Source organism: Halichoeres trimaculatus, unplaced genomic scaffold (assembly GCF_033239565.1).
Source record: "Halichoeres trimaculatus isolate MK-OKI-2021-1 unplaced genomic scaffold, fHalTri1.1 fHalTri1_scaffold_6, whole genome shotgun sequence".
In the NCBI taxonomy this organism is placed as follows: Eukaryota; Metazoa; Chordata; class Actinopteri; order Labriformes; family Labridae; genus Halichoeres; species Halichoeres trimaculatus.
The window spans coordinates 3,650,694-3,660,265 of NW_027437184.1; positions in this window are offsets into that span (position 1 = coordinate 3,650,694).

Here is a 9,572-nt window from a genome sequence, read left to right on the forward strand (position 1 = left end):
TCCAAACCCTGTGGATACATTGTTCAGCATGAGTGGAGCCAGATGTTTAGGTCAGATGTTTCTGTATCATTTTATGATTTCCTCTATGCATGGCACAGGCTTGACCTACATTTGTGGACGCAAGTGATGGGTTATACCAAAGACAGTTTTTAGATGTGGTGACTCCCACTGTAGAGTCAGGTTTGTTTTCATAGAGACTCAGCCTCTCCAGATCATCGTGTTTACACCCAGTCATGTGACTGATCCAAATGAACGTGTATAGTTGGAAGATGAATTCCTTTCAACATTTGACATGTTATCTTTCAATCAGTCAATCATCTTTGCAGAAATATAATCACAAGAAAAAGTGTTTTGTGTTTCCAGGTTAGATAGACAAAAACTGTACATTTTTCCCATTGCTTGCTCCAACATCGCTCAAAAAAAACAAGAAATTCTGTGGTTTCAAAAAAGATAAAGATCCAGATTTCTAAATATATTTTTTTTCCCTTTATTTATTGTCTAAGTGGAATCACACAGATAGAGCAGAACCATCCCCCAACATTTGCTCTCACACACACATACACGCACACACTCTCAGTCCCTCTGGCTCCCATGAACACCATATGGGCTGGTCACACCGCTCAGGGTATTAGCAGTAATTTGCCTGCACGGCAGCAGAGCTGTTCTCAGCGTTGTTATCGAGAACTCCCTGTGTTGACGCTTCGCAGCTAATGACTGCACTATAAAACTGTGAGGGCCTAATGAGGGATAAAGTCCATGACAAAGTGTCGCTGGGTTGTAGAGGTTGACTAAAAGCAGTGAGTTTATTTTCCTGTAATGTTCAGATACAGAAAGAATCAAAAACCTTTTTTTTGTTTTGCTCCACGTGCCAAATGTACAAGTTTCATATGCAAACACAAAATGCAAATTTACTCAAAACTTTCTTGATCTTGATCCGATGACTCTAGAAACCGTCTCACTTTGATATATCTGCATGTTCATAATCCAAAATATATCCCAAGATGATTGGTCTCATTAATTGATTATTCCTGAATAAAATTTCTCAGTATCCAAGGTCAAGGCAGACTTTCACAGGAGGACACAAATCCATTTAGGACAGTGTTTCAAAAATGGTGTTACCCGGACCAATAGGGGGCGCCAGCACCACCATGACCATGAGAGAATTGTTTTTTTATTTTCTTTTTTTTTAAAATGAAACATAATGAAGTTATAAAATTTATATAATTTCTATAATTCTTATAATAATAATAATAATAATAATAATAATAATAATAATAATAATAATAATAATAATAATAATAATAATAATTTATTATTATTAGTAGTAGTATTATTATTATTATTTTAACTTTGAATAAATAAATGAATAAATATATCTAAAAAAATAATAAAAAAAAAAAATAAATAATAATAATAATAATAATAATAATAATAATAATAATTTATTATTATTGTTATTATTATTATTATTATTATTATTATTATTATTATTATTATTATTATTATTATTATTGTAACTTTGACAGTTTTAACAGTCAATCCCTTCTGTACACAAAGCTATAGACTGGGCTCACAAGTTTCGATTGTTTTCACATCTTGACATGAGTCAAATCTTTTTATCAGTTGGTGATGGTGCTCATGGGAAATGGAGACAATGAGGTTTATATCATATCTGTCTCCTTGTCACATCTCTGGTGTCAGTTTTCATATTATACCTGAAGAGACTCTGTTAATGTTGATCTGTTAATGTGATGCTGGCACTCAAGCATTTACCACTCACCGTGCTGCTCCATGAACTTTAACTCCTCACCTGCAGTTTCCTGTTTGTTTGTTTTTTCAACACAAGCTGTTCTTATAGCGTCTTAATTTCAGTTTTCATTCATCACTCCAGAAATGCACCAAAAGAATAATAACTTGGCTCTAACTTTTGATTTGCAAAACTGGGCTACATAAAATGCAACCGAATCAACAAACTCCCAACATCATTGAATCAATGTGGCCCGTCTTCCTGCATCAAAATCTCTGACAAATATTTTTTAATGACAGGTTTTATTTCACCCAGCCCTTCCTTTTGGTTTATATTAGCTGTCATTAACCGCACATTCACGTGTTTCATAAAATTGATTATTAGCTTACAAGTTATTGTTCAACAAGCCCTGAAAGGAGATGTGTGTGTTGAATATTAACTTGTTGTTTTATGTTTTGAGATAAGCTAACAACAAGTTAATCATTAGAGTGTTTATGTTTCCTCTTTTCAATGCAAATTAAGATTCATTACAACTCAGTTCCTCTTGACCTTGAAATATAAATTTAAGAGGCCGATATCTTCACTAGATTCAAAGTGCTGGAAACATTCCTCAGAGATTTTGGTCCAGGCAGGATAGACCCATGCTTTCATGTTTCATGTCTTAGATCGACTGTCTTCTCTACTGATGCTCAGTTTGACCTTCAGCAGCTTGTCACTATATACATTAAACTGCTGCCACTTGATTGGCTGATTATACCTCTGTTTAAAGTTAGGGCATGCAGCTGCTCTTGTTAGGGGTCATCTGTATTCAGATTGATGGATTCTTTATCTTCTACTGCAAACAGTCGTTCAAAGCCTCAGCCCTGTGACTGATGGGCATGTTAGATAGTTACATCGTCATCTCATAAGGTGAGCAAACAACTCAGGTCAACACTGAAGGAGTTATATAACCAACACCTGAGCTATTATTACTATTGATGTCCGATTTCTAACCTTCCATTTCTTTCTAAAACACTTGAAAGAGCTGTCAAAGCTCAGTTCAGCTCTCATCTCTCTGACAATAATCTGTTTGACAAGTTTCAGTCTGGTTTCCGTTGGTCAAAATCACTCATGATCTTTTGTTAGCAGCTGATTCCAGGCTTTTAACAATCCCCATCCTCCTGGACCTGAGTGCGGCCTTCGACACAACTTCTCACTCCACTCTCAGTGACAGACTTGCTTCTCTTGGTTTCACTTGGTTTAAGTCAGACCTCTCTCACCACACTCATCACTGGCGTTCTCCAGGGCTCTGTCCTGGGCCCTCTCCTCTTTATTATCTACCCCTTTCCACTCAGTCACATCTTTCGGAAATTTGAAATTTGCTCTCATTGCTACGCTGACGACACCTAGCTCTACTTCTCCTCCAAACCTGACTCCATCCTGCCACCCTCATCTCTCTATGACTGCCTCACTGAAGTTAAATCCTTGTTCACTCACAACTTTCTAAAACTCATCAGGAACAAAACCAAAGTCCACCTAGGTGGCTCCACAAGCTTTGGCAAAGCCCTAACTTTTAAATAACCATTTACAACTCTTCAGTCCCTCCCTCCCCTACAGTACAGACCCTGGGTGGTGTCAAGGACAGTACCCCGTCCTTCAAAGCTAAAATCAACAACATCACTTGGTCAGCCTATTTCCACTTTTGCAACATCAACCGTCTCTGCCCATCCCTCACACCCACCAGTGCTGCCATACTAGTAAATACCCTGGTTGGTATGCCGATCAAACTAAAATATTGATATATTGATGCCAGTGCTGGGATCAGTATTGATCAATACTTGGGTGATAAGATTGATACTTAAGTTTTGGTTTCCTTTCTCTACATGTGCCCCTCTCAATCACTCATCGCTCATAGCTATCTATCTGTTTAGATAGATAGATAGATAGATAGATAGATAGATAGATAGATAGATAGATAGATAGATAGATAGATAGATAGATAGATAGATAGATAGATAGATAGATAGATAGATAGATAGATAGAATATACCACATTGATTACAAGATTCTCCTCCTCACCTTCAAAGCTCTTAACAACCAATTGATTGTGTTCTTGTTTTTCGGCATTGACTGTAGAGTTCGGTTAAACTGATTTTAAAACAACAATTTTATTTAAAAAAATGTCACAAAAGTGAAGCTCCACATGTATTGCACATGTATATCATAGCTTGGAATTGTACATATAAAAACAACATCATTCAAATAAATCACCTTTCATCTTTTTATCCATAACACCACAGACATTTGATGAAGAGAACATTAAAAGAAACTTGTTTTTAAATTAGAAGATTTTTCAAATATCCACAGTATTTTTAAGAAAACACATGTTTAAGAAACAGCATTAAGACATATTTTTTTCTTTTTAAGTTTTTCGATCAGTTCAGGACAAAAACAAATTTCCAAAACAGTCAAAGTCCTCATTCTCATTTTTTCCTTCATTATCATAACGGTTATTATTTTGATTTGAACCAGTCAAACATCAGCAGGTGGGTTTCTTGTACAGTCAGGGTTTAATCCAGTAGATGTGAACTCATATGACAGCTCTCAGAACCTCCCTTTGTACTTCAGCACGCCGTAGATACCACCGCCTGAAACAGAGAGACACTCTTTAATGTTCACTTTTTTAATTGATTTACTTTTCTGTACAGGATTTCTTACACTACCATCAAATAGCTTTTTATTTTTTTTTTAGATTCAATGCCTTAGTCCTCTTTGGATCATTATCATAGTCAGAAATCAGCTATTTTAGAGACAAAGTTTTTGTCTTGTGGTGGAAGTTCATCACAGCTGTCCAATAAAGGCCAGAAGTTTCTTTTAAATCGATGTATGAAACAGTTAATCCTTCTTTGCTAGCTTTTAAATTCTTAACCGTAACTTTTAACACTTAACATTTGTTTTTCTGATTTGTTTCAATGCATTTGCTTGAAACTTGCTAACAATATTCGACATTCAGGCAATCTGCTGGTAGATACAGAAGCTCAGCGGTGCCCAGAAACGGCACAGGGGGAAAAAATGCATAAAACCGAAGCTGGCATACAAAGGAGTTTGTGTGTGCTTGTCACAGACTCACCGATAAGACCCACTCCAGCAAGTGAGCCGATGACAGCGCCGGCGATTTCCCCATCGGAAAGTCCATCCCCACTGCCAACAGTAGGTTCGGGTGATGTGGTATCAGGTTTTGGCTCTGTTGGACCTCCTGTTGTAGCCTCTGTTGAGGTCCCTGTTGGACCTCCTGTTGGAGCTTCTGTTGGAGCCTCTGTTGGACCTCCAGTTGGACCTCCTGTTGGACCTCCTGTTGGAGCCTCTGTTGAACCTCCAGTTGGACCTTCTGTTGGAGCCTTTGTTGGAGCCTCTGTTGGTGTTGTTGGAGCCTCTGTTGGTGTTGTTGGAGCCTCTGTTGGTGTTGTTGGAGCCTTTGTTAGTGTTGTTGGAGCCTTTGTTGGTGTTGTTGGAGCCACTGTTGGTGTTGTTGGAGCCACTGTTGGTGTTGCTGGAGCTTCTGTTGGGTCTTGTGCACCAATTAGCACCACTTTTATAGTAAAAGCAAAAGAAAAACAAAAAGAAGTAAAAAAAATGATGAGATTTTGACAATTTGGCTTCTGAAATCAGATTTGCATGTTAAAATGAAACACTGCTTCCAACATTATCTGCTGTAGTGAAGGTAAAATCTACAAAAAAGTGCTTCTGTGATTGTTTTACTGTCTGTTTTTTTTTTTTCTTTAATATTTTTACCTATCAAGCTTGACACAAAACTCAGACATTAACAATTCATCAACAAGAATTGCATCTCAACTTTTGAAACTTATCTATTTATTGTTCTATTTGATTATTTGTTTATTTATTTGATTATTTATTTAATTAATTAATTATCTTACGTATAAAATAAAGTGTTGTGTTCAAGACTTATAGTTAAAATCATACCCAACAGTTTAGACAGTTAACAGTTTTTCAGCCAGAACATTGACAGAATATTGATTGGCTTAAGTACCAAAAATAAATAAATAAATAGATAAATAAATAAATAAATAATAATAATGATAATTATTATTATCATTATTATTATAATTATTATTTATTACTATCATTATTATTTTATATATATATATATATATATATATATATATATATATAATTATTGTTTTCATTATTTTTATTATTATTATTATTACTTTTTTTAATGTCAACTATATTTGTAATTTCACAATGCCGGAATGCAATCAAAAATCAAAAATCATTCATTTTATTTTAAAGTTCAGTCATGAATCATTCTTCATTTCCCAAATCTTGGGGTCTTTAATGAAGGCTGTGTGTGTTTTGATAGAGACTCATGAGAGTGATGTCATCTCTGTTTGCTCCAAGATCATCCATGAAGACAGGTATTATTCATGTATGGCAACACCACTTAGAAAAACTACATGCAAAACTTAATAAACTCGGTTGATAGGGTTTTGAATTTGTTTCTGAAAAGGAAAAAAAATGTTCATCAGCTGACCGAGAGCAGAGGGTATATTTGTCTTTAAGATGAAGTGGAAGTAAATGTCACAAGTTTCAGCCAAAAGAAGTTCAGCCCTTTTCGTAGATGAACTTTTTTCCTCTTCGGGACTTTTTTATTATAAATGGAGGCAATAAACCCAGTGATCTTTGAACCAGAGTCCACTAAAACATTTCAACACTTTTTACGACTGTTTAAAGAACATTTTCTGAATTTATGGCTTTTATCTTTCCAACTGTTCCTGCTGTCATCAGCCATTAATACAAAGCATTATTTTAGAAAAGCAACATCCGTGAGCAGCTATCTTCAGTTCTGAGATAAGTTTATCTCCGAGTTGGCAGGAAGACTTTCGTTTTTATGTACTTTTGAGCATGTCTGTACAGATGTACAGACGTGGATAACATTAAATGAGGTCACATACTTTTCTAAATGATTTCTCAACTCTTTGTTTGAACACAGAGTCATGGTTTGCTTCTTTAGATATGTAAGTTCATGTGAAATCTTAGCTCACAGCAAAGTTAAATCTTGTGCCCGCTATGTGGACCTTATGGTTTTATTTAGGCTCTGACCTATGAAGTGACATTTTAATCCCAGTATATAAAAAGTTTATTTCTGGGTCATGGTTATAAACCTGAATAATCAAGTTTAAACTTCCCTAACCCAGTTCTCAAAATACAAACTTCCTGGTCACAAGAAAGTAATCAAAACTCAGGTGATGAAAATGTTTCCATTGAACACATTGAGCTGACTTTTTAAGTTTATTGAAGTTGTTACTTTCAACTCCGTTATCCTGTTACGTTGATGTTTTGTAACAAAGTTTGGGTTTTCTCTATTGAAAGAAGTTTTTGTTGTGAAAAGATGCTACTTTTTAACATGCACAAAGGGGCTTTATGTTGATAAAATGTTTTGACTCTTTGACTTTTGTGACCGTTAAAATTTTTCCCTTAAATCCCTTTTGACCACCAGAAGCAGACTTGACTAAAATCCATTGTTTATCAAACTTTTTGTATGTATCATGTATTATGTATTTCCTATGTTTGAATGATTCTCCTCCCAAAATTCTGAGTAATTATTGGCAATAACCTCACCATACGCATCACAATACTTGGGTCACGATACGCTAATATCACGATATCATAATATTGTGATATTCTACACAGTTAATTATTTTTATTGAAAATACCTTCTACATTTTATTGAGTTTGAAATAATGAAAGTCAGACGCAGTATTTCATGCAAGCTTATGGGCAACATACAGTGGAGTAGCTCTTCAGCGCCATCTACAGCAGTGGAGGTGCGGAAGATGTATTGTACTTCCAACTCAACCAAAGTATTTTTTTTTATTTTAACAAAAATATCAAAATTAAGAGTTGAAATATTGATATTTTATCACAGGCCAAAGTATAGCCATATATTGCTGTATCCATATTTCTTCAAACCTCTACCTAAAATCCCTGCCGAGTTTTCCCTCTAGTCGTGTAAGTGTGTGTGTGTCTACTGTGAACATTTCCTGTGAAAGGAAAGTGAAAAATACATCTAGTTGGACACCTGTCGTTTTGCAGAAATGAGTAAATTGTTGGTCTTGTCACTAAAACTCTTTTGTTTCGTTTTGTAGGTCATAAAAATTCTCCTTCTGTAATTTCAGGCAAGCTTTAAAAAACTCACCAATAAGTGAAAATCTGTTATTTAAAGCTCCTGTGAGGATTTTTTTAAGCAAAGTGTGAAACATATTAGAAAAATGTGAATGCCTTGTATATGACCCACAAAACAAATGGGACAGTTAGCAACACTTAATGTTTTTATTGTAATTTTCTATTCCCTCTTAGTGATACTAAAGGTTAGGTGATTCACAAGGTGCAATATAAACATTTGTTTTTTACACTTTGACCAGCAAATATGAATCATGAATTATGAATCACCATAAATAAAAATCTACAAATCCATTGTACATTTTTTCTTAAATAAAGCCATTCAAATTGATTTGTAAAATTAACTTTATATTTTTGTTTTTATTTTTATTCATTTCTTTATCTATCTTTTGATTTATTTATTTATTCATATATTTAATTCAATTAATTTATTTTATTTTATGTTATTTTATTTTATTTTATTTTATTTTTATTTTATTTTATTTTGTTTCATTTTATTTTTTTGTAGTATGGATGTTTTTCTTACCTGTGCCCAGAAGGCAGAGGGTCAGAACAGGAAGTTTGCCGTACATCGTCCTAAAGGTAAATGTCAGCTTGGCGTTGATAGGGAATAAATCAGTGTCTCTAAAAGATGCTCTTCAGTTTTCCAAACTGCACTCCTAGAATCAAAAAAAAGCACCAAAGTTCATCTCTTTCGTACGCCACAAATTCAACATATAATCTGTGAGTCTCATCCGTGACATCGAGCCTCAGTCTCTCAGAAACTCATTTGCACAGCGAGCTGTAAAGCACACAGTAATCATAATGAATTGTGGCTGTCATGTTCAGTAATAAACTTTTTAAAGTTTACCTTGATGTTCGATTCATTGAACACCACTTTAGTTTACCAGATTCATAATTAGAGAGTCAGACATTTGTTTGGGGTCAATCTAATTAAATGTAGAGATAACTCTAAAAATAAAAAGACAGATTCTGTTCCTTCCAACCACCTTTGTTTTTACAGCTTCATCACTGTGTGATTAAAAAGAGTCAGACTCACTGATGTATAAATTAACATATGTAGAAAGTCATTATCTGTGAAGTTAATGTTTGGTGTTAAAGGACTAAAAACCTAAAAGTAATTAACAAAAACAAATACAGCTTCCATTTCTGTCAAATAATAATTATTTTGTCGTTTTACACAAATGCAACAAAAGTCTGAAAGGAGAAACTCTGTGTTACTCACCTGTTAAGCTATCAGTGATGACTTTCCTCTTTCCCAGTAAGACCAGAAGGTTTTGTTCTTTTATGACCCCCTTATCGCTGCCACACCATCCCATAATCTCCAGCCCTCCCATCCCTGTAAGTGTGTATGTGTGTGTTTCTCCTGAAATACATCACCACAATTCAACCAGGAAGACGTAGCATTTATTGATTTTTACAGGTTTGTCGATGCTCACCACAGAGCGCTGTATTTGTGTTTTATGGCTCGGTCAAGGTAACACATTCAGTAGGCATTGATCAGGAAGTACGTACTGTGTCTTCTCGTTTTAATGTTTTCAACAAAGATGAGCCGTGTGAGTCTTCAGAAGAAATGAGAATGATACAAAGCTAAAGAGTTGTCCCCCAAAGCCCCTTTTTGTCTGAGTCATCCAGTCCCAAGCAT